The sequence below is a fragment of the Narcine bancroftii genome, chromosome 9, assembly GCF_036971445.1.
Source record: "Narcine bancroftii isolate sNarBan1 chromosome 9, sNarBan1.hap1, whole genome shotgun sequence".
NCBI classification, from domain to species: Eukaryota; Metazoa; Chordata; class Chondrichthyes; order Torpediniformes; family Narcinidae; genus Narcine; species Narcine bancroftii.
The window spans coordinates 21,814,284-21,839,272 of NC_091477.1; the positions used below are offsets into that span (position 1 = coordinate 21,814,284).

Genomic DNA, 24,989 nt, shown 5'->3' on the forward strand with positions numbered 1-24,989 from the left:
CTACGGCTAGGGCTATCTTGACAAATCTTTTTTGTGCATCTTCCAAGTCAATTCCAAATTCTTTATTTTTTATGTTACTTAGGAGAAAGATCTCTGGATTCTTTGGTATATTGTTTTCTGTTATTTTATTTAATATCTGATTGAGATCATCCCAAAATTTTTCTACTCTCTCACATGTCCAGATTGCATGAATTGTTGTTCCCCTTTCTTTTTTACATCGAAAACATCTATCAGATACTGTTGGGTCCCATTTATTTAACTTTTGCGGTGTAATGTTTAGTCTGTGTAACCAATTATATTGTATCATACGCAGCCTCGTATTTATTGTATTTCTCATCGTTCCAGAGCATAACTTCTCCCATGTTTCCTTTTTTATCTTTATATTTAAATCTTGTTCCCATTTTTGTTTAGTTTTACCATTTGTTTCCTCATTCTCCTTTTCTTGCAGTTTAATATACATATTTTTTATAAATCTTTTGATTAACATTGTATCTGTAATCACATATTCAAGGTTACTTCCCTCTGGTAAACTCAAGTTGTTTCCTAATTTATCTTTCAAGTAGGATCTCAGTTGGTAATATGCCAGCGCTGTATCTCCAGTTATATTGTACTTATCTCTCATTTGTTCAAAGGATAAGAATCTACTTCCTGAAAAACAATTTTCTATTCTTTTAATCCCTTTTTTTTCCCATTTTCTAAAGGCAAGGTTGTCTATTGTAAAATGGAGTAGCTTATTTTGCGTCAATATTAGTTTTGCTATTTGGTAATTTATTTTATTTCTTTCTACATGAATCTTCTTCCATATATTGAGGAGATGGTGTAATACTGGAGAAGTTCTATGTTGTACCAATTTTTCGTCCCATTTATATAATATGTGTTCAGGTATCTTTTCCCCTATTTTATCTAATTCTAGTCTCGTCCAGTCTGGTTTTTCCCTTGTTTGATAAAAATCTGATAGGTACCTTAATTGTGCGGCTCTATAATAATTTTTGAAGTTTGGCAATTGTAAGCCTCCTTGTTTATACCATTCTGTTAATTTATCTAGTGCTATCCTCGGTTTCCCCCCTCTCCATAAAAATCTCCTTATTATTTTCTTGAACTCTTTGAAGAATTTTTCTGTCAGTTGTATTGGCAATGCCTGAAATAAGTATAGTATCCTTGGAAAAATGTTCATTTTAATACAGTTTATCCTTCCTATCAGTGTTAGTGGTAGCTCTTTCCAATGCTCTAAATCGTCCTGTAATTTTTTCATTAGTGGATTGTAATTGAGTTTATATAATTGGCCTAGATTTTTGTTTATTTGCACACCTAGGTATCTTATTGCCTGCGTTTGCCATCTGAATGGGGATTCCTCCTTAAATTTTGAGAAATCCGCGTTATTCATAGGCATTGCTTGACTTTTATTTACGTTTATCTTGTATCCCGACACTTCTCCATATTCCTTCAATTTCTTATATAGTTCTTTTATTGATAGTTCTGGTTCTGTTAAGTACACTATCACATCATCCGCAAACAGACTGATTTTATATTCCCTGTCTTTTATTTTTATTTCTTTTATATTATTATCTCTTCTTATCGATTCTGCTAGTGGTTCTATAGCTAGCGCAAACAATAATGGTGATAGTGGGCATCCCTGCCGCGTTGACCTGCTTAAGTTAAATTGCTTTGATACATGTCCATTTACTGTCACTTTCGCTAACGGTCCCTTATATAATGCTTTAATCCAATTAATATACTTCTCCGGTAAACTGAATTTTTGCAATACTTTGAACAAGTAATTCCATTCTACTCTGTCGAAGGCCTTCTCTGCGTCTAAAGCAACTGCTACTGCCGGTGCTTTATTTCCTTCTACTGCATGAATTAAGTTAATAAATTTACAAATATTGTCTGTTGTGCGTCTTTTTTTGATAAATCCAGTTTGGTCTAAATTTACCATTTTCGGTACCTGTTCTGCTAATCTGTTCGCTAATAGTTTAGCTATTATCTTATAATCTGTGTTTAGCAGAGATATTGGTCTATATGACGCTGGTGAGAGTGGATCTTTCCCTTGTTTTAGTATCACTGTAATTATTGCTGTTTTACATGAATCTGGTAAGTTTTGTGTCTCATCAATCTGGTTGATTACATCCAGGAGGGGCGGTATTATTAGGTCTTTAAATGTTTTGTAGAATTCTATTGGGAGTCCATCCTCTTCTGGTGTCTTATTATTTGGTAAATTTTTTATTATCTCTTGTATTTCTACTGTTCCAAATGGTTCTGTTAATTTATTTTGTTCCTCTATTTGTAGTTTTGGTAGTTCAATTTTAGTCAAAAATTCATCTATTTTCCCTTCTTTCCCTTCGTTTTCGGTTCGGTATAATTGTTCATAGAATTCTCTGAAGTTTTCCTTAATTTCTTTTGGATTATATGTAATTTGTTTGTCTTTTTTCCTTGTTGCCAATACCATTTTCTTAGTTTGCTCTGTCTTAAGCTGCCATGCTAAGATTTTGTGTGTTTTTTCACCTAGTTCATAATATTTCTGTTTTGTCTTCATTATATTCTTCTCCACCTTATATGTTTGTAATGTTTCATATTTTATTTTTTTATCCGCCAATTCTCTTCTTTTGGTTGTATCTTCCTTTATTGCTAATTTTTTTTCTATGTTTATTATTTCCCTTTCCAACTGCTCTGTTTCCTGGTTATAGTCCTTCTTCATCTTGGTTGCATAACTTATTATTTGCCCTCTAATGAATGCTTTCATTGCGTCCCATAGTATAAACTTATCTTCCACTGATTCCGTATTTACTTCAAAGTACATTTTTAATTGTTTTTCAATAAATTCTCTAAAATCCTGTCTTTTAAGTAGCATGGGGTTTAATCTCCATCTATACATTCTTGGAGGGATGTCCTCTAGCTCTATTGCCAATAACAGGGGTGAGTGGTCCGATAATAGTCTAGCTTTATATTCCGTTTTCCTAACTCTCCCTTGAATGTGGGCTGATAACAGGAATAGGTCTATCCTTGAGTATGTTTTATGTCTAGTCGAGTAGTATGAGTATTCCTTTTCTTTTGGGTTTTGTTTCCTCCATATGTCCACAAGTTTCATTTCTTGCATTGATTTAATTATAAATTTGGTTACTTTGTTCTTCCTGTTAATTTTTTTCCCCGTTTTATCCATATTTGGATCCAAATTCAGATTGAAATCCCCTCCTATTAGTATGTTCCCTTGCGTATTAGCTACCTTCAAAAAGATATCTTGCATAAACTTTTGATCTTCTTCGTTAGGTGAATATATATTAAGTAGATTCCAAAGCTCTGAATATATCTGACATTTTATCATAACATATCTCCCTGCTGGATCTATTATTTCCTCTTCTATTTTAAATGGCACATTTTTGCTAATTAATATAGCCACTCCTCTTGCTTTTGAATTATACGATGCTGCTGTTACATGTCCTACCCAATCTCTCTTTAATTTCTTGTGCTCCAATTCAGTTAAGTGTGTTTCTTGGACAAATGCTATATCTATTTTTTCCTTTTTCAGTAAATTTAGTAGTTTCTTCCTTTTAATTTGGTTATGTATTCCATTAATATTTAGAGTCATATAGTTCAGCGTAGCCATTTTATATTTTGTTTATCTTCTCTTTCCGTTTTTCCATCATTACCTTTCCTCCTTTTCCATTTCTGTTTTCTTATTTTCAACTCTTTACCAGACAACATTCCTACAACATCCAACATTTTCCTTATTCTCCTATTTCTATCTTCTTTATCCCCAATCTCCCCTTCCCCTCCTGAGTTGCCCTTTATCCCTTGTCGGACAACCACATCTCCCCTCTCCATTTGGATTTGCGAATCCACTCGCAAGCGTCAACTGATTTTGCAGTGACCGCTCTTTTCCCCCACCCAGCCCCCCCCAGAAAAGATTTCGCTTTTTATATGTCACAAAGGTCACTCTTTTAATTCCCTCCTTATTCTCTCTATTCCATTACCTTCTCTTATTAATTCTTGTCTATACTCTCTATGTTTTCCTCTAATTACAGATACTTTCACATATGCCCATTGTCTCTATTCACTCTTATACCTCTTTACCCGCATACATATCAATCGTGGTCATTTTTACCCTCCTTACCCTTCTTCATCCCTCAGTCTATTTTTGTCTTTACCCACATACATATCAATCGTGATAATTTTTGCTCTCATTACCCGTCTTCATCCCTCAGTCTATTTTTGTAATTGTTCTGCAAATTTTCGTGCTTCTTCTGGATCCGAGAATAGTCTGTTTTGTTGTCCTGGAATAAATATTTTCAATACCGCAGGATGCTTCAGTGTAAATTTATATCCTTTCTTCCATAAAATCGCTTTTGCTGTATTGAACTCTTTTCTCTTCTTTAGGAGTTCAAAGCTTATATCTGGATAAATGAAGATTTTTTGCCCTTTATACTCCAGTGGTTTGTTGCCCTCTCTTACTTTTTCCATTGTCTTCTCCAGTACCTTTTCTCTTGTAGTATATCTTAGGAATTTTACTACAATAGATCTTGGTTTTTGTTGTGGTTGTGGTTTAGGGGCCAATGCTCTATGTGCCCTTTCTATTTCCATTTCTTGCTGTAGTTCTGGACATCCTAGGGCCTTAGGGATCCATTCTTTTATAAACTCCCTCATATTCTTGCCTTCTTCATCTTCCTTAAGGCCCACTATCTTTATGTTATTTCTTCTGTTATAATTTTCCATTATATCTATTTTTTGGGCTAGTAATTCTTGTGTCTCTTTAGTTTTTTTATTAGATTCCTCCAATTTCTTTTTTAAGTCTTCTACCTCCATTTCTGCTGCTATTGCCCGTTCTTCCATCTTGTCCATTTTTTTCCCCATTTCTGTTAAGGTCATATCCATTTTATTTATTTTCTCTTCTGTGTTGTTTATTCTTCTTCTTAAATCATTGAATTCCTGTGTTTGCCATTCTTTAAATGACTCCATGTATCCTCTAACAAGAGCAAGTATATCCTTTACCTTGCCTTTCCCTTTATCTATTTCACTGTACTCTTCCTCTTCTTCTTCCTCTGGGTTGACCATCTGTTGTTTCTTTGCTGCCCTTTCCTCCTCTTCTTTCTTGTTTCCATTGTCTTCTGTGGTCTCTTCTTGCTGCAGGTGTTCTGCAGCTGTCGTTGCCGGCTGTGGAGATCGACTCCCCAGCTGGTCCCCCCTCCCGTCGGTGTGTTTTTTTGCATGCGCATCGCGCACTTTTACTCGGCTCTGTGAGCCATTGTTGTAGTTCTTTTTCTACCGACCTGAGGTAGTGGGGCCCTCTCTCCACAGCGGGCCTCTTCGGACAGGTAAGGCCTTCACCTTTTTCCTCCGTTGTCTTCTCTTCCTCTCTTCTTTCCGTTGATTTTGATTTTTCTCCTTTTGTCTCCATCTTCTTTCCACCTTTATACTCACTTTTCTTTAACTTGTATTTCTGTGCCTTTGTATTTTCTCTTGTTTTTCCCGACTTTTCTGGAGAGGGCTGGAGTTCACCGTCCGGCCACTACTCCATCACGTGACTCCTCCAATTTTAACATTCTTAAGAAGAATTTGGACAGGTGCATGGATGGGAGAGGTATGGAGGGCTATGGACTGGGTGCAAGTCAATGGGACTAGGCAAAAGAAAATGGTTCAGCACGGACTAGAAGGGCCAAATGTGCCTGTTTCTGTGCTGTAATGTTCTATGTAGATGTGAAATGAAGTTATTTTCTTTAGTAAAATGTTAACCTGAGTTTTCCATTTTATTTTTGAAAAGATACACTAATCTCATAACTTCTAATATTATTTCACTTCTGTAGTGTATTGCCATAGTGAAAAATAGACGTCATTACTCACCCCAAAATATTCTCATGAAGATCTTGCAGATTAAGCTGATAGGAATAATTTAAATTATTCTTAGAAACATTGGAGTATGAAAAATAACCTTTGTCTTTTCTACATTTCAGTAAGATCATTCTGAATCTGTGTCCTAGTTCCAACCACTTTTCTCTATACCCCTTTTAATATCTTTCAAGATAACAAATCAACCAATCTCTGATTTAAAAATTAATAAAGGACCCAAAATGCTTGGCATTTACAGAGGAGAGTTTCAAATTTCATCATACTCTCCATGTATAATTTTTTTCCTTTTCAATCCTGGAAGGATTCTCTCTTTGAAATAAATGTTGGCTCTTGTAATATTATTTCAGAAAGTTGTCTCTGTTTCCCCCCCCCCCCAAAATATTTATCCCCTTTCAGTTAGGAATTATTCTGCCCACTGAACCTATGGAAAAGTTGAAATCTCCTTTGATACATAGAGCACAGAACAAGCCCTCAGTCTATCATGACCAGGCTGACTTTTATGCAGAGCTACACTGATCCCAGTGAACTGCGATTCATTGGTAGGGTGTTGTGCTGATGGCTGGCTCTGCCCCCATCTACTCACATATAACCCAGGTTTCCCACCTCAGCCCAGAACCCTTCCGAAGTCTACTGTGAAACCCTACCCATAGTTATAAGCTAATAAAAGCGTTTGTTCTCCCTCCAGTCGTGAGAGCTTTTATTCACGCTACAATTTTATTAGCTTATTCCCTAAACGATGGAAGCGCCACTCAGACCAGGTACGCTGCTGATAGAACCTCTGTCCCCTGACACGGCTGAGGAGTTCACGTACTGGCTAGACTGCTTCCAGGCCTACCTGAACGTGACCAGAGATGTCTGCCACACTGATGAACTCAGGAGGTCCGCACTCATTTTGAGGGTAGGAAGGAAAGGGTATGCAGTCATCAGGATGTACCTGAAGTCGCAAAATGATGTCTAGTGAGGCACCGACTCGCTCTATGTCACCATCGGCCAGGGGAGGCCATCACTGACTACCTTCTGGATCTGTGGACATTTGCCAAGAAGTGCAGGTAGGAAGCAGCTAAGGGCCACGTTCGTGAAGAAAAACAGATCCGGGATACTCTAGTCATTTTTGTCTGCTTGAGGTACATGAGTCAGCGACTGTTTGAGTCGGGAAAGCAGGACCTGGCTAACCATGTTGAGCTGACCAAATCGCTGGAATAGGCCAAGTTCGAGAATGATGACCATGAAGCCAGCGAGCCTGCCCATCCAGGTGACCCCTTCCAAGGACCGGCTGTTTCCGCTAGCCCCAGTGCTAATGGCTGCTGCTTCCCATGTTAGGGAGTGCTTTTTCTGTGGCAAGAGCCAACATGCCCGATCTCGTTGCCTGGCTAAAAACTGTGTGTTCCAGCTGTGGCAAGAAAGGGCAATGGGCGAGGGTTTGTCGCGCAATGGGAAGTCCACAGCCTGCACTGCTCCCAGATCCGATTCTAGCCCCCAGCCGTATGTCCTGAATTCACCTGAACCCACTAAATGAACTACATGCTGACGGAGGGTGGCAGTGGCAGCGAGAACCGGCGTGAAAAGCCTTGGCATCGAACTTGCTGTGACCCATATTCAAACTCTGCGCCATCAGCTTCAGAAAGGAAGGAGGGCAGCCATAATGCTGCACCATGAGGTCGACGCCATCTTATACACACAGGGTAACCCAGGACGGTGGTGGCCACTTGAGTGAGGAGTATGGAGCCTCTGGGGACCTAGCCTCAATGGTTCTCGATCAGGACAGACCTCACCAGCTCAGCAACTCCATAGTGACTCTGAAGGTAAATGGACATTCCACTAAATGCCTAATCGACACAGGCTCTATTGAAAGCTTCATAGACTCACAGACTGTGCAAGAATACAACCTAAAGATGTATCCTTCCAATTATATTCCTTGCTTCTCATTCATATTCTATGCGTATTCAACAACATTGTATAGTACATCTGTAGATCGAAGGGGAGAAATACTGTGAGATTCGCTTGCATGTAGTTGATGAATTGTGTGCTCGGTGTTGTTGGGTCTGGACTTCCTGTGTCATCTTAAAAGTATGAGCTTGCAGTATTCCGGTCCTCGTTTCCACCCTCCCCCTCCCCGGAACAGTTCGGAATGGAGGGCCCCTAAAATCAGAACCCATATTGAATATCGACCCCTCTCCTCTCTTCCCGAATCTGTCCTCAGACTGCAAACCTATTGTTACCAAGAGCAGGAGGCACAGCACAGCAGACCGAGATTTCATAAAGTCTGAGACATAACGTCTGCCTGACGAAGGTATCATTGAACCTAGTACCATCCCACGGAGAGCGCAAGTGGTGGTGGTAAAAGGGGAAAACAAGTCCAGGCTAGTAATTGACTATAGCTAAACTATTAATCGGTACACACTCTTGGATGCATACCCCCTCCCTCGAATTTCGGACACGGTGAATGATATTGCGCAGTATCGGATCTATTCAACCGTCGACTTATCACCATCTGCCAATCCGTTCTGAAGGCCGTCCATATATGGCATTTGAGGCCAACAGTCTCACAATGCAGATTAAATTCAATCTGTCAATGTTTTGCCTACCTTCCATCTGATCTCTATCTTGCTGTAGTCTTGAATAACCTTCCTCACTTTCCTCATCACCAGTAATTTTTATATCCTGTTGTATAGTATCATATTTCCTACCCTTGCATCTAAGTTATTAATATCATAAACAGCAAAGGGTTAGCAATAGTTACCGACTTCCAATGAGGAAAAAAAACCTCCTTCCACCATTCTCCTTTACCTATGATCACCAAATCAAATTCTACTTTCAATTTTACAGCAAGTCCACCATGCAGTACCTTGCAGCAAGCCCACCATGAAGCCCACCATGAAGCCCACCATGCAGTACCTTACAGCAAGTCCACCATGCAGTACCTTGCAGCAAGTCCACCATGCAGTACCTTGCAGCAAGCCCACCATGCAGTACCTTGCCAACTGCTTTACTAAGGTCTGTTATGAAGATGATACTTATTGACTTCATCCATTTCCTTTTCTGTACTTTCTCAAAAACTCAGTCAAATTAGTGAGACAGGTTTTCCCCATTTGAACTCATTGCCATCTATCCCCAATTAAAATGTACCTTTCCAAATATACACAAATCTGTTCCCATCACATTTTCTTAATAATTTCCCACTGAGATGCAATTTCTGCATTTATTCATGAATAGAAAATATGGGAATATGCATGAACCTCCCTCCTGCCATTCAGAAAGGTCATGGTTGAACTGAACTTTGGCTCCAACCATTTTCCAGATGAATCTCCATGAACTTTGATGTTTTCATCCCCCATCCACCTTGACTATTAACATACTTAATGACTCAATATCTCAAGTAGAGAATTCCAAAGATTCATTGTCATTTGAGAGAATTTTCTTCTTATCCCAATCTAAAGTGATCAAACCCTAATTCTGAAATCATGCCCCCAGTTAAGGCTTTTGGAATTTTGTGTTCCAACGTTATCTCTTCTCATTCTTCTAAACCCCAGAAGATGTTGAGAATTCTGCTGAACCTTTCCTCAGTGATCGGCCTTCCAATGAAATTTCATGTCACTGTCTCAAAGGCAAATACAGTAAAACCTCTGGTATCCAGCACCCTTGAGGATAAGTGAATTTTCCAATGGCTTGAGGTTGTGTGATTGATAAACCAATGGTAAAGTGTGCCAATTTTAAATTTTCGTATTTTTTAATCTATTTATTTTCTATGACTTTTTTTGCCAGTTGCTTGAATTCTGGATAACAGGGTCTTTTTTTAAAACTGTGTATTGTTCACGGGATACAGCAAAATGCAACACACCAGGTCTAGTCCTGTGCAGTTGTCGTACGTTTTCCTTTTATAGTCCATTTCTCTGGCATTAAAAGGGTAACATATTTTCTGTGCCTACATGCTTGCATTTTGATTTTCTTACATGAGGATCCCCAGATCTCTCTGAATGCCACAATACATAATATTACAGCATTTAAAAACAATTTTCATTATTCCGCCCCCACCCAATCACTCATCCAACATCTCTTTATCCACTCAGTTTGCCTGGCAGCAGCTCTCTGCAGATCGTTGTGTGAACACCTCATAAGCTACAATCTCTTTTTTTGTTCTGTCAGAAAGCAGTTTCCTTTACACTTGGTCATTTTTTTTTTAACCTATTTATTTTCCGTGATTTTTTTTTCGCCTGTTGCTTGAGGCTGCCGGTTCCTTGTATTCTGGATTGCAAATAGATCAGTACTAAGGTCTCAAGTTGTAGCTTGTTGACTTGAACATGATCTATTTATCTTTTAACTATTCATGTGAATGTGTTTTCATCAATACTATGAGCCCTTATTTTTTACAGTAGCATATTATGTGGCATATTTTTTTGAAATTCAAGTACACTGCACCTACCATTGGCTCTTCATTAACTAAATAAAGAAAAAAATCAAGTAATTTCATTGAACATGCTTTTTTAAAACTCTGTTGACACTAGCTAATCATATCATGCCTTCCTAAGTACTCAATTATTAGCTTTTTTTTTAAAGAATGGATTTCAGAATTTTTGTAACAACTAATCTTAGGCCTGTCGTTTTTTGCTGTTTTCTCTCCCTCGGTATTTGAGTAACTGAACTGTATTACTACACTGCAATAACCACTTCTGCTGCCCCGTTCCACCTTTCAGTACTTTGTATGCCAATCAAAAGGTTAAATGGATTTGTGTCAGTAGTTTCCATAATACTTTCTTCCCCAGTCTGATGGCTTGTTTTACATTCATCATTTGTTTGTCCTTTGTTTTTACTTGCTATTTTACCTAATCATTTCAGTTGCCAAATCCTTGCTATGTCATAGAAAAGGACCATCAGCCCACTGAGTCTTTGCTGGCTCCTTGTCGAGTGATTCCATCAGGTCCCGTTGTGCTTTGTCTTTCCAGTGTTCCTCTACTTCTCTATTGAAAAGTTGAACTTTTCGATATGTTAAATGCCTCAGCCTCCAGAGAGCAGCTGCAGCCAAGTGTGGGTCAATCCCTCAACATTAATGCATGACATAGTTTGCAGGGAAGCCAGCAATTGACAGGGTGTTGGGCAGTCGATAGGATATCGCGGTCAACATATATCAACAGGAAGGGTACAATTGAATCACAATTTCTCCTGGTGCTTTGAGAGATGGGTTTTCCAGGCTCTATCTTGTTCTGTCCTCAAAACATTTGCATCCTCCTGTTTCAGCCTGCATTCTCTCCACCCTGCTGCTTCTCCTGGTGTATTCATTGCACAGGATAGTGATCCCCTGAATACTCACCTTCCAATGCAACCAACTTGAGACCGGTACAAATCATTTGCACAATGGCATTTCCTTTCCTTAGTAATTCCCCGATTAGCTTCCAAATGACTAAAAATCACTTATTTATTTTTATGTTGATGATATCACTGCAGAGCCAGTGTAGAGCTCGTCGAAAGAACCAAAGACTTGTTGATCCAAACCAAGGCTTTTATTAGCAAAAGACAGGAGCTCTTCACAGGTGGCCGACCAGTCCAGAATGATCCGACCTGGCTAAGGACACAACCCTTTAAGGCCCAGACAGTAGGCGTGGCTAAGCTCTCAGCCAATCGCTGTAAGCACAGTCATTACACTCTAGATACTGTAACTATATACATTGGTGAATGGTCTGTACTATCACAGGCAGCATTTATTGCCCATCCCTAATTGTCCTTGAGAAATAGTGGTGACTGGTCTTCTTGAATGACTGGTCTTTTCAGTGAAGATTCTTCCATCAGGCCATGGAGTGTGATTTGCAGAGTTTAGATCAATGGCAATGATGGACGTTGTTACTGTTGGATAATTTGATGCAAGTTTGTCATCATTGTTTTCATCACCAGACAACTTGATCTGTCATTCTCCAATGATGAGAACTTGGAGAAGACCCTGGAGGTGGTAACGTTGCCTTGCATCTGCTACCTTGTTCTTCCTGAACTCGATGCTGTGGTAGATATCGCCAGGAAAAGTGAGTGTAGTGTATTACTGATGGTGGAAAGAAAGAACATACAGAGTAGTGGATTGGATATAAATCAAGGCGGACGCTATGCCCGAGATTACTATGTTCTTCTTCAGTGTTGCTGGAGATGCATTCATCCAGGCAAATGGAAAGTGTTCACCTCAGTCTTGACTCAGGCATGAAAAGGTTTTGGGAAGTTTGGAGCAAAGTCACTCACCAAAGGATAATCTGACTTGCTCTTGTAATCTGAGTATTAATATGGTTGGTTCAACTGAGTATCTGGTAAGTGATAACTCTCAGGATATTGCTGCCAGGGGAATTGGTGGTAAGGCCATTGAACATCAGATTTAATTTAGACATACAGCATGGTAACAGGCTCTCTCAGCCCATGAGCCCGTGGCACACAATTATAACCCCCAGTACATTTTGAAGGGGGTGAAGAAACCGGAGCACCCAGAGGAAATCCCCGCAGACACAGAGAGAACAAACTCCTTACAGAAAACGCCAGATCTGATTCCGGATCAGATCTGTATTTGCTAATTGTATTTACTAATTAGTCCATACTAAAAACTTTAAAAGAAAATAAAAATGCCAACTTTAACGAATCAATGAATCACTGGAGAAAAAAAAAATTAAATGCCGAGTGTAATTTTAATTAATAATAAAGCAAGTGAAAATATCTTTTTTCCCTGCCCCAAATTCAAGCCAAACTCACAACTTCATTCAAAATTAATTTCCCATAAATTTGGTTACATAAAGTTATGTTTTTGTTCTGTACATGATTCAATTCCCATTTTTTTTTTTAAAAAAGCAAAACAAAATGGAAAATTACCAGGCTGATGAAGATTTGTACTTCGTGCACTCCAAAATTTCCCAGAAGCAATTTGGAATCTAGTTAGTTTATTATTTATTTCAATAAAATTGCCCAAAAGATAAAGATGTGGGCCAGCCACAAAGGCCACCCCTATTATCCTTGTTAGTATTTCAGTAATACTAAAAGGCCTCACCTTCACACATGACCACGTAGCATGTACAAACGTTCCTATTTCTATTCCACATCTAAAACACATCTCGAATATTTCCAATTTTTGATTTATGTAATTTCTGGGGTGTGAGGTATAATTGGTGTATAAAATTATATTGGACTAATCCATACCTTGCATTTATAATTGACATTATGCTATCCCAACACCAATCAGACCAATGTAGTGGCTGCTACACACAGGGGTTTCCAGTAAAACTGTTTATTTGAATTTTGTGTGCACCCCTTTAAGGCCAATGGGAGTTCTGCCCCTGCAGTGGTGATGTCATCATGTGGCCCGGGGCATGAGCTGTGGCCTAAGACATGAGGCAGTGAGCAAGTCCTGACGGCACCATCTTCTGCAGCTGCCCCACCAGCATAGTGGTACAAACGGGGCCGGTTCACTCATAGAGGCATGTACCGCCACACCAGCATCTTTCCATTATTGCAACTCCTAAATCCAACCCCCATCTCTCTCTTGATCTCTGTAAACCTGGCTTTGCACTTTCTTTTTGGAGAGCAAAGTACATCCTAGATACAAAGGAAGGTGTATTCCCCAGCCAAATCGTTTGTTTCAACTTACTAACTTCAGGTAGGGCCAAGTTGGGTCCCACCTTTCTCCTAAGAATGATCTTAACTGGAGAAAGTAGAAGAATGTACCATTTGCTTCTCTATACTTATTTCTTAATTGTTCAAAAGACACAAGAGATCTGTCTATATAATAATCAACGTATCTTATTCCTTTCTCATTATTTTGTTTATCAGATTCATAGGCAGTAGTACATTTTTATGTAATGGTGGCTTCAATGATGTACCTGCTTTTTCCCCAATACATTCATTCATTTCTTAGAGTTTTTTTTTGTTATTAACTTGAAATTCCACTTATAAATAAAGTCCTTCATTGTATCCTCTTTTATTGAATTTAATCCAACTCAAATCCATGAGGGGGACAGTTTTCTTCAAAGAAAGATGATAAAAATCTTGCTTGTGCTGATAGATAATACTTATTAAAATCCAGAAGTCCAAGTCCTCCCAGTTTAACTTTTCTAGTGCTATTCTTGGTACTTTGTTATTCCATAGGAATTGTCTTATATAAACATGTAATAATTTTAAAAAGTTTTTAGTTATAAGCAATGATTGAAAGCAATACTGTCATCTTGGCATTACCTTCATTTTTATACAATTTACCTTTCCTATTAATATAATCAGAAGATCTTTCCATTTCTGTAAATTTTTTTCTATTTTTTTTAATTTAAGATTGTACAAATTCGGTAAATTATTATCGATCATTATTCCTAAATATTTAAATCCATCCTTCTTCATTTTAAATCTACTGTCTTCTTGATATCTTTCATAATCAAAATTCTGCAATGACTTTTATCTCACTTTTATCAATATTTATTTTGTATCCTGATATTCTTCCATATTTTTCTAATATTTTTTGTAATTCACCTGGGTCAGACATGTATAATAGCACAGCATCAGCAAATGAACTAATTTTATGTTCTTCCTGTCCAACTTTTAAGCCCTTAATATCTGGATCTCTTCTTATAGTCTCTGCCAGAGGTTCAATAAATAATGCTGGTGATAGGGGACACCCCTGTCTACTCAATCTACTCAAGGGAAAAATAGATGACATTTTGTTATTAGTTATAATTTTAGCTTATGGCTTATGATAAGAGTTTTTATGCAATTTATGAATTTTCTGTTTACACTAAACTTTTCAAATGTTTTATATAAGAAAGACCATTCTAGTCAGTCGAATGCCTTTTCTGCATCTAAAGAAATAGTAATGTTTGGATTCAACCTTGATTTTGCCATATGTATTATATTGAATAATCTACTAAGACTATTTGAAACATTCTTCCTTTAACAAATCCCACCTGATCTGTATGTATTAATTTTGGTAAATACTCACCCAATCTATGAGCTAGTGCCTTTGCTAGAATTTTATAGTCTTCATTCACAAGTGATATTGGTCTTTATGATGAGGTTTTTAGTGGATCTTTCGTAGCGCTGTAATTATAGCATTTGAAAAGGTTTCTGGGAGGGTTTGGGTCTCCACTGCCTGGTCCAGCACATCCACCTAAAGAGGCATCAACAAATCTTTAAATTGTCTATAGACCTCAGGAGGGAAGCCATCTTCCCCTGGGAACTTGCTACCTTGTAAAGTGCATAAAGCTTCCTCTATTTCTTCCCTTGTAAAAGGTGCAACTAACGCATCTTTTTCTCTCTGTTCTAATTTAGGAAGTTTATTTGCTAAAAATTCTTCCATTTTATTTTCATTTCATAATTCTGATTTATATATATTTTCATATAGTATTGTCTAAACATTATTTATTTCTTTTTGATTGTATGTTATAGAATCAGCTTCAGTTTCTATTGCACTTATTCTGGATAACTGCTTTAACCTGCCAAGATAATACTTGATGTGCTCATTCTCCTAGTTCATATTTTTGTTTAGTTTTTAGTATCATTTTTTTCCATTCTATATGTTTGTAGTTTATTGTAACTTTTTGTTCTCTAATATTCTATATTTTTCTTGTGTTCTTGATATCTGATATTCCTTTTCCAATTTTGTTATATCATTCTCTAAGCCTTCTAATTCTCTTGCATATTCTCTCTTAAGATTTTTGTTACAAGAAATAATTTATCCCCTTAAGTAAGTTTTAAGTGTATCCCATATTAGAAAACAATTATCAGTAGAAGAAAGATTGTTTTCAAAAATATTTATATCTGTCTCTTAATAAATTCACAAAAATTCTTCTTTCTTAATGTATCATTAAGATGTCATCTATACATATTTTCTTGCTTTTCCATTATTGTAATAGTTAATGTTAATGGTGAGTGATCTGATAAAAGTCTTGCCAAATACTCAATTTTTACCACTCTATTTTTTAACTGTGTATACATTAAAAGTAGGTCAACCCTTGTATATGTATCTTGTACCCTTGAATAGAATGAATAGTCTCTTTCTAAGGGGTTGAGCCACCTCCATATATCAATTAAATTTAAAATCCTTCATAAATGATAATGTCGGTTTTGCAGCTTTTGCCCTTGTTATTGTTCTTGCTGATTTGTCCAGTGTTGGATCTAAACAAAAATTAAAATCCTCTCAAATCAATTTATTTTGTCTCTCCCCTGCAGTTTTAAAAAAGATATCCTCTATTGGATATCCTCTCCAATCATCCCCATAGTTTAGGATGTGAATATTCATAAAGGTCCATGATTCTGCATAAATTTTACAATGTGCCATTACAAATTGTCAACCTTGATCTGTTAATGTCCCTTGTATTATTATTGGTATATTTTTATTAATTAAAATCACTACGCCTTTTGCTTTTGATCAAATTGTTGATGATATTACTTGACTCACTCATCCTCTTTTTAAGTTTGCATATTTCAATTTGGTAAGATGTGTTTCTTCAAAAAGGACTGTATCTCCCTTTAATTTTTTTTAGGTATGCGAAGATCCGTTTTCTCTTCACCTACCTGTTAATTCCATTAACATTAAAACTAATAAATTTTACTGTTCTATCCATATACTTCTTTAAAATATTTATTTAACAGAAAAATCTCTTTGACTCTTTAAATAATAGTGATGTGTACATAGAGCTCCAAAAGCCTGTGAAAATGCCCATGGAATCTCTCGAGGAGGAAGAACCCCTCCCATTAGCGCCATCTTTTTTGTTAGTCCTTCCCAGGTGCCATTCTCCCCCTTTAGACTGGAGACTCCACCCTGCTACTATTTTTCCAAGATTTTTTCACCTTTTACTGAGCTCTCCGGAAACACTTCTATACATTTTACTTTTAAACAATAAATACAAAATGGTTTAGCAAAGATTTAAAAATGCAACTTTTACTCTTCTATTTCATTCCATTAGAAATATTTTCACAATATTCTCCTTCAGCAACCTCTTTTTTACATACTTTGCCGAAAATCTTCCATCTCGTTCTTGGTCTTGAAGAATCGCTGGTTCCCTTCTGCTACTTTGACCCTCAAAATCATGGGGTATATCATTGAATATTTCAAGTTTTTAGCATGTAATTGTCTTTTCACATCTTCATATTCTTTTCTTTGTTTAATTAAGGTCAGGCTAAAGACTTGAAAAGAGTAGTAACTTTTCATGGTCAACCTTGGTTGGGCCAATATTCTTTTTAAAGTAGTCATATGCTGCTCCCGGAATTATCTCTTGTTTTAAGTAACTGAAAAGCCTCACCAGAACTGGTCTTGGTCTCTGGTTGCCGTCTCTTCTGGTTCCAAGTTTTCGTTGAGCACTCTTGATTTGCAGTTTTTCTCCAAATTTGTCTTCTCCCAACACTTGTGGGATCCATTTTTGAAAAATGTTCACCAGGTCTCTTCCCTCGATTCCTTCCTTTAGTCTGCTAATTCGCACATTATTCCGTCGACTGAAGTTCACCATATGATCAATTTTTGTCCAGCAGTTCTTGTTTATGCGATGCCCATTCTTTGGCTTTTTTTTCCAAAGCCTAATTTTTCATGTATTTTTGTCAATTTATCTTCTGCTTGATCCATTCTCTCTATCAGGTCTTCAACAATCTCTTTTATTTTGTTCATTTTTTCCATCATATCTCTCATCACTGTTTCAACACATGAATTGGTTACCTAAATTCTCCATTCTTTCCAGGATGATGTTCTGGTCTTGACCCATCTCCCCAGTTTTACCTGGTTCTGCTGGCCCCATCGCTATTTTTGTACCACTCCCTTTCAGACTTTCTCGTGATCTTCCTAGTTGAAGAGGAGTTTCGTTGTTCTTTTTTCTCGGTTGCCTTGGCTTTTTTGTGCTAGCTTTATCCATTTTTGATGAAGAAAATGGTAATTCTCAAATTTTAACTGACTATTTAGCCCCTCTTCACAGAGAGCTCAACCAAAACTCATTGGTCTGGGTCCTTCGCATGGCCACACTCCCAATCCCCCCAACTCTTAATCTCCTTCTTAACATCATCATTTAATTTATTTCCAGTCTCTCTCTGGCTAATCTAGATTATGTATCCCTTCCCCTTCCATTCAGAGCTATCCCTCTTCCCCCATCACCTCACTTTTTTCTCCAGCCCTCCCACATAGCCACTTATGACTATGACTTCCTGCCTGTGGCCCTGTGCCCCCATCCCCGCCACCCCCCACTATTTTATTCAATAATCTTCCTGCTTGATTAAGCGCTCGGGCCCAAAATGTTGGTTTTGTATCTTTATCTTTGTTTCATAAAGAACGCTGTGTGACTTGCATTGTTTCCCCAGCATTTTTGTGGAAGGTATGTAGCCTCCCATTTCTGATCGTCATAATTAGGTTTCCCCTACCAATCCTGAGCTCTCGTCTATGATTCCAATCCACTGCCCAATCAATCTCCCCATCAATTCCCAACACGATAACTGACCAGTTACTAATCCACTTCAGTTACCTTGACTTCCCTCAACTCCCTCCTCCTTCCCTGCTGCTAATAACTCCGATTACCAGAACTGTCCAACTACCAGATCTCTGATGACTGATCTCCAAGTTCCAACAATGATCAACTTTACCTCTGATTACAGATCCCACCCGATGCAGCTGTCAGAATGTTCACACTATCCTCATGGGGTCTTGTTCAGCAAGTAGCTTGAACTAGAAGAATTTGCTGGAAATAAATCCCCATAATGATCTCCTGATCAAGGCTAAAAATTGATATGGTAAAATCAGGAGCTTAACCTTCAGCTGAGCAAACCCCACTGACTCAAACCAAATGAGATTCATGAAACCTGACAGAGTCCACTTCCACACAATCTCATTCTCTGACATTTCTGGACCAACACTTAAGCATTGATTGAATGTTTAACCTTCAAAGGACAAGCAACTGGAATATGTATATGAATATACTCTATAGAAATTTGCAATTTGCCAAAATATGCAACTGAACGAGTTAATTTCTGTTTCTCAACATGCCTGAGTTAATAGTGTAACTTCAACTATACTGTAGTTTAATATAGATTGGAAGCATATTGAATCTGTAAACAATTATCTTCAAGCGGTGAATTCAGTTAAAGACTCCTGTTGTGAAACTTTAAATTAGAGAACAGTAAAAGTGCAGGACTCCACCAATGGATCCGCATAGAGTTCACCTCTCTACGTCAAACTACTTATGATACCAGCAGCAACGACCTTGATTTCCCTCAATTAAAAATGTTGTCAGTTTTGAAACAAGAGTTTCTGTAACTCATTAAATCAGCAAGATTTGTAAAAACTGAAGGAGAATTCTGTAGTTCCCTTATCTAATTTTTAAATTTAAACATGCAGCATAATCACAGGCCCTTCCAGCCCATGAGCCTGTGTCCCAGAAGTACACCAAATAACCTATAATCCCTGTACTTTTTGAAGAATTGGAAGAAACCACAGCATCCGTATGGGGAGAACCTACAAACTCCTTACAGATAGCATCAGATTCACTGGCGCTGCAATAGTTTTGTGCTAACCATATTTCTTACCATGATTTTGTGGGACAGTCATCTGAACTCCTCAGAGAATCATAAATGGGACATATTTAGCTATTGATCTTCGATCAAAGTTACTGCAGGAAACCCACACAAATATCTCTAATTCTATTTAATGAATTAGGGTTTTCTCTGATTTTTGTACATACAAGTAGTAAGCAGAGGAAGATTTCAGACCAGACATCACATACAATCCTGAGATTCTTTTTCCTGCAGGCAAGGCAGAAAGTGGTAGTGAAAAAAAGAACTGTACACATGTAAACAAATAAAGACATGTAAACAAACTGTGCAATACAGAGAGGAATAAAAACAATAAAGTACAAAAGTAAGAGCCTTAAATGAGTCCCTGATTGAGTTTATTATTGAGGAGTCTGATGGTGGAGGGGTAGCAGCTGTTCCTGAAACTGGTGATGTGAGACTTGGGGCACCTATACCTCTTTTCTGATGGTAGCAGCAAGAACAGAGCGTGTACTGGGTGGTGTGGATCCTTGATGATTGCTGTTGCTCTCCATTGACAGTGCTCCCTGTTCATGTTGTTGATGGTGAGGAGAGTTTTACCTGTGATGAACTGGGCTGCATCTACTACCTTTTGCAGGGCTTTCTGCTCAAGAGATATTGGTGCCCCCATACCAGGCTGCGATGCAGTCAGTCTGCACACTTTACACTACACATATGTAGAGGTTTGCCAAGGTTTCTGAAGTCATACCGAACCTGTGCAAACTGCTAAAGAAATGGAGGCACTGATGTGCTTTCTTCATGATAGCATTTGTGAGTTGGATCCAAGAAAGATCCTCCAAGATAGTGACTCTCAAGAACTTAATCATCACCCTCTCTTCCTCTGATTTCCTCAATGATCATTGGATTGTACACCAGTGGTTTTCCCCTCCTGGAGTAAACAATCAGCTCCTTGGTTTTGGTGACATTGCAAGGTTGTTGTTGGTGCACCATTCAGCCAAGTTTTCAATCTCCTTCCTGTACATTGACTCATCACCCATTTCTATACAACCCACTACAGTGCCATTGCCAGCGAACTAGTAGATGGTGTTGTCGTACCGAGCCACTCAGTCATAGGTGTATAGCGAGGAGAGCAGGGAGCTCAGAACGCAGACCTGTGCTGCCCCAGTACTAATGAAGATCGTGGAGGAGATGCTCTTACCAATTCTCCCTGATAGTGGTTTGGTTGTGAGGAAATCCAGGATCCAATTACACAGTGGGGTATTGAGTCCCAGGTCTTGGAGTTTGCTGATCTATCCTGATGTATGTGTCTATGCAATCCAAGTGTTCCAGAGCCAGTAAAGTGGTACCCGGCAGAGACCTATTGCTACAATGTGTGAATTGGAACAGATCCATGTAGCTGTTCAGACAGGAGCTGATATGCTTAAACACCAGCTTTTCCAAACACTTCATCACTGTTGATATGATTGCCACTGGTCAATAGTCATTTAGGCAGGTGACCACACTTCTGAGTATTTATATGTTTAATGATTGTTTAAAATACAAGCACATTATCTATTCAGTTTGGTCACTACTAATATGTGGGAATATTTTAGAATCAGGCACCTCACTCTACATGCCTGTCATATACACGTCTAGAAAAAATTCAGTAACAAACCTGTCTCCAAACAGTCACTATCTCAAAGTGATCCTGGTGACACCTCCTGCTTGTTGAAACCTATGTTTTAGGTTTATCAACCAAATCAGAAATAAAGATCATGAGATCAAAATGTAAAGCTATTGCCAATATATATACCTGCTCATTTGCCCTCTCTCCATTCACCTGCCCATCCAATTCCACTGTTGTCTATTTTCTTATTTAAATTATCAGATGAATTTGATGATTTGTTCTTTAAAATGATCCCCATGCTTTTCCTGACCAAAAAAAAATTATTCCCTGATTCACCCTGACCTATTTCTATGGTGAATTAAATCTCTTGAGTAATGGAGTTCTGCAGCATTGAAACAGGCCCTTTGGCTCAACTCTCCATGCTGACCAAGCAAGTCGAATTTGCTTAAGTCCAGCACATATTGTTCCATATCCTTGTGCAGTAAAATCCCCATTATCTGGAATTCAAGCAACCGGCGAAGAAATCACGGAAAATAAATAGGCTAAAAATGTGAAAGTTTAAAATTAGCACCCTCTAGAGGTCAATTCGCCAATCCAAATAGCATTCATCCAAGCAACCGGCAAATTCACTTATCCGGATACTGCAGGGGGAATTTACTGTCTAAATGTCTTTTTCTTTTTAAAATATTTTATATTGAGTTTAACATATAAATCATGCATACAATGTCTTCTAATATAACAAACAACAGGTCATATATACGTATCACAAATTATAAATGTCTTTTAAATGTTACAATGTATGTGTGAAGAAGGTGCTCCTTGGGTCCTTTCCCTCACCTTTTCTCCCTTTATCTTAAATCCATATGTTCCACTACCCTGAGAAAGTTAACATATCTATGCCCCTCATGTTTTTACAAATTTTATATGCTCCCCCTTCCCACCCCCTTCCCCCCTTTGGCTCCTACATTCCAGTGAGAAATTTCTCAGCTAAGCCAACCAGTTCCAGTAATATTCTCATGGATCTTTTCTGCACCCTTTAATCATACCTTTCCTATAGCTGGAGATAGAAAAATTTTCCCATAAAGCATACGTAAATTTTATACTACATTGTGTGTTCTCTTGTTTTGTTTCTCATTCTCATTGTGAATTGTGAAGGCTGTTTTACACTCCAATTAATTTGCCTAACCATTCACTTCCTGGCAGCAATTAGTGTCAATTCACGAATAATACCTGTTTATTTTTAATGGAATTTCACATTAACTCCAGAGCACTGATTGTCCATGTGAAAGCAGTGGTAGTAGAAATATCAACTCACATTGATAGCAACTTGTTCAGATGATAAAGATGTCTGAAGCCATCAAATGCTACTGAGAAATCAATATGGGTTACATCAGATAAAAATAACCCAATGCTTGTCCTTGTATGAATCTAGGCATTGTCTGTGGGACTATTTGGGCACATTGATAGAGTGGACTGCGGTGATGGGATGCAAACTGATTTGTATACTTATCTATCACTAAGCAATCACACCAAATGTAATTGTATCTATTGAGATGCCCCAAACTAGGCGTGGCTCAGGAGTTGAGCCTGGTTATTTGGTCAGTACGCAGTGTCTTTATGAACTAAGTCAAATGCAAGTCTATAGTCTTAACAATTGAAATGAATAGTTAATGCACTTATTAACCTAAGTGTTTTCATTTATTCAACAAATTGGGCATTGAGGTGTTTTTTTTCTGTCTTTATAACTGATGAAATCGTGGCAAACAAGCCTAATAGGCATGACATATTTTCCCCTTATTTTTCTGTTTGATCTGGGGACATTGACCAGCTGAGGAAGAAACTCAATCATAGGGGTGGCGTGATTAGTGTAGAGGTTAGCTTATCGCTGTTCAGTCTCAGCAACTGGGACCAGAGTTCGAATCCCACGCTGTAAGGAGTTTGTGCGTTCTCCCCGTGTCTGTGTGGGTTTCCTCTGGGTGCTTCGGTTTCTTCCCATCCTTCAAAATGTCCCAGGGGGAAGGGGGTGGGGTGGTTGTAGGTCAATTGGGTGTAATTGGGTGGCACAGGCTCATAGGCTGAAAGAGCGTGTTACTGTGTTGTATGTCTAAATTTTTTAACAATGTTAAAATGTGTATTGTGGGATTTTTTTGTATTTATACTCAGTCTTTTTGAAGTTTCTGTAAATTATTCAAACTTTTTTATGGTTTCACCAGAGGAACAAATCATTAAAATAAAAATGGTATTTTCAAATTTCATAAAAGTTGCATTAAAAGTCAAAGGAAACTTTATAAAGAAGTGCACATTTATTTCGACAAGGATAGTAAATGCTTTGATTTATGACATTGCACATAGATTTACTGCGGCTGTCTCATTAACTCTGTAAACTCTGGGGTGGATTGCAGAATGGGTTGGGGAAAGTTAAGAGCAGAAATGAACTGAAGCCCTTCAGTGGTGTGGTTTTTCTTCTGAAGCCCTGAAGTTTATGAGAAACACCTTTTCCGACGTTCAAGGAAACTTTGAATATCATGTAGAATGAGTGCAACATAACTGAGATAAATGTTATCTGATTTTTTTTGTTTGGAGGGTTAAACAAATAGAACCTGAGAGTGTGGTTGAGATGGGAAGGCAACATCGAACAGTGAGAATATTTGTAACCACAAGAACACCTGTTATGTGTTTCTGAGCTATCTGAATAACCAGATGTAAACAAGCTGAAACCAAGCATATATTTAACTATAGGTATTTAGAATTAAGTTGTCAAAAATACATTATTTTATCTTCTTTCGTCTTGTAGTGCAAAGTTTTTAAATATATGATTTTTTTAAAAATTAGAGCTTCCTTCTAATTACTTTCCTCTCTTGGAACCAAAAGAATAGGCAATTTTTCACCAAATTGTGAAGGAGCCACTTTTCCTGATATCCACAAATGTGCCATTGCCCATGAAGAACACAAGATAATATTTAGCAGCTAGAATCCCAACAGGCATTATCTTCAGATTATGAAGTTACAGGAATTTTCTTCTAATAATCATAGATTTTTGTATTTGCCAAACAGCTTTAGAACAATTGAAATGGCACTATGCTTCCGGTTGAGATCTTTTTATTCATTCTTAGTGTTTGTGTAACAATAGTAAGGCCAGTATTCGTTGGTCAAAAAGGAAAAAGAAAAACCAGCCAAAGAAATGCTGGAAATATTCAGCGGTTGAGGCAGAACTTGTTAAAAAGGAAACAGTTATGTTTCAGGTCAATAACCTGTCATCAGAATTGACTATCCTTAGTTACTATGGAGAAAGTAATAGACATACTTTATAGTGTTGTTAAGTTGGGAATCCCAAGATTGTAAGCCAAGTTCCAATGAGAGAAATTTATTTCTCCAACCTTTGTCTTTGTCACTGGCAGAGATCAGGAATTTGGGAGGTGTAGTTGAAGTATCATTGGTGGATTGTTCCAGGACACACTGGAAATAGGACAAGCTTTGTTGGGGAGGGAGTGGATAATTAAAGTGCCAATGAGTTGTATAATGAAGCAAATTGCTTTGCTGTGGATAGTTTTCAGCTTTATGAATGCTTTTCCAGCTGCAAGTGGGGTGCATGCCATCACATTCATAACTTAGAAGGCTGCGGCTCTAAGAGCTGGATACTGGCACATGGGAGCAAGGATTCAAGAGAGTGCTGAGGGTAAGAAGGGCTCCTGAGGGCCTTGGGGACTGAAGGCTTCCTGTTCGTATCTGGAGCTTGGGTTGCTGGTGGATCAAACTGCAGAGGCAGTGGGAGCACTGGAGGTAAATCTATGGACAGTCAGTGTCTTCTCTGAGGGGACTGTCTTTTGCTTTTCTTTCCCCTATTGTTAGATGCACCAGACAATGCTTTCATTTGCCTTCTGGCAGACAAAAGTCACTGTATCATGTATGTTACAATTTTTATGTATTATTACATGACAATAAAAAGGAACCTTGACCTTGATGAGGTAGTCAGTGTGTTACTGCATGCTCAACATTCATATATTTGGCTTAGTTGAGTTTCTGGTCAGTGGTTGACCCCAGAATGTTTGCAGGAGAATTTGTAGGCAGCAAAAATATCACTTAC

The 24,989-nt window shown here is 38.0% G+C and overlaps 1 protein-coding gene across 19 annotated transcripts in view; it reads left to right on the forward strand.

Annotated features, from left to right (window-relative positions):
* Positions 1-24,989, forward strand: part of LOC138743274 (lymphoid enhancer-binding factor 1-like) — a 216,965-nt gene that overhangs the window by 6,501 nt on the left and 185,475 nt on the right. The window lies entirely within an intron of this gene.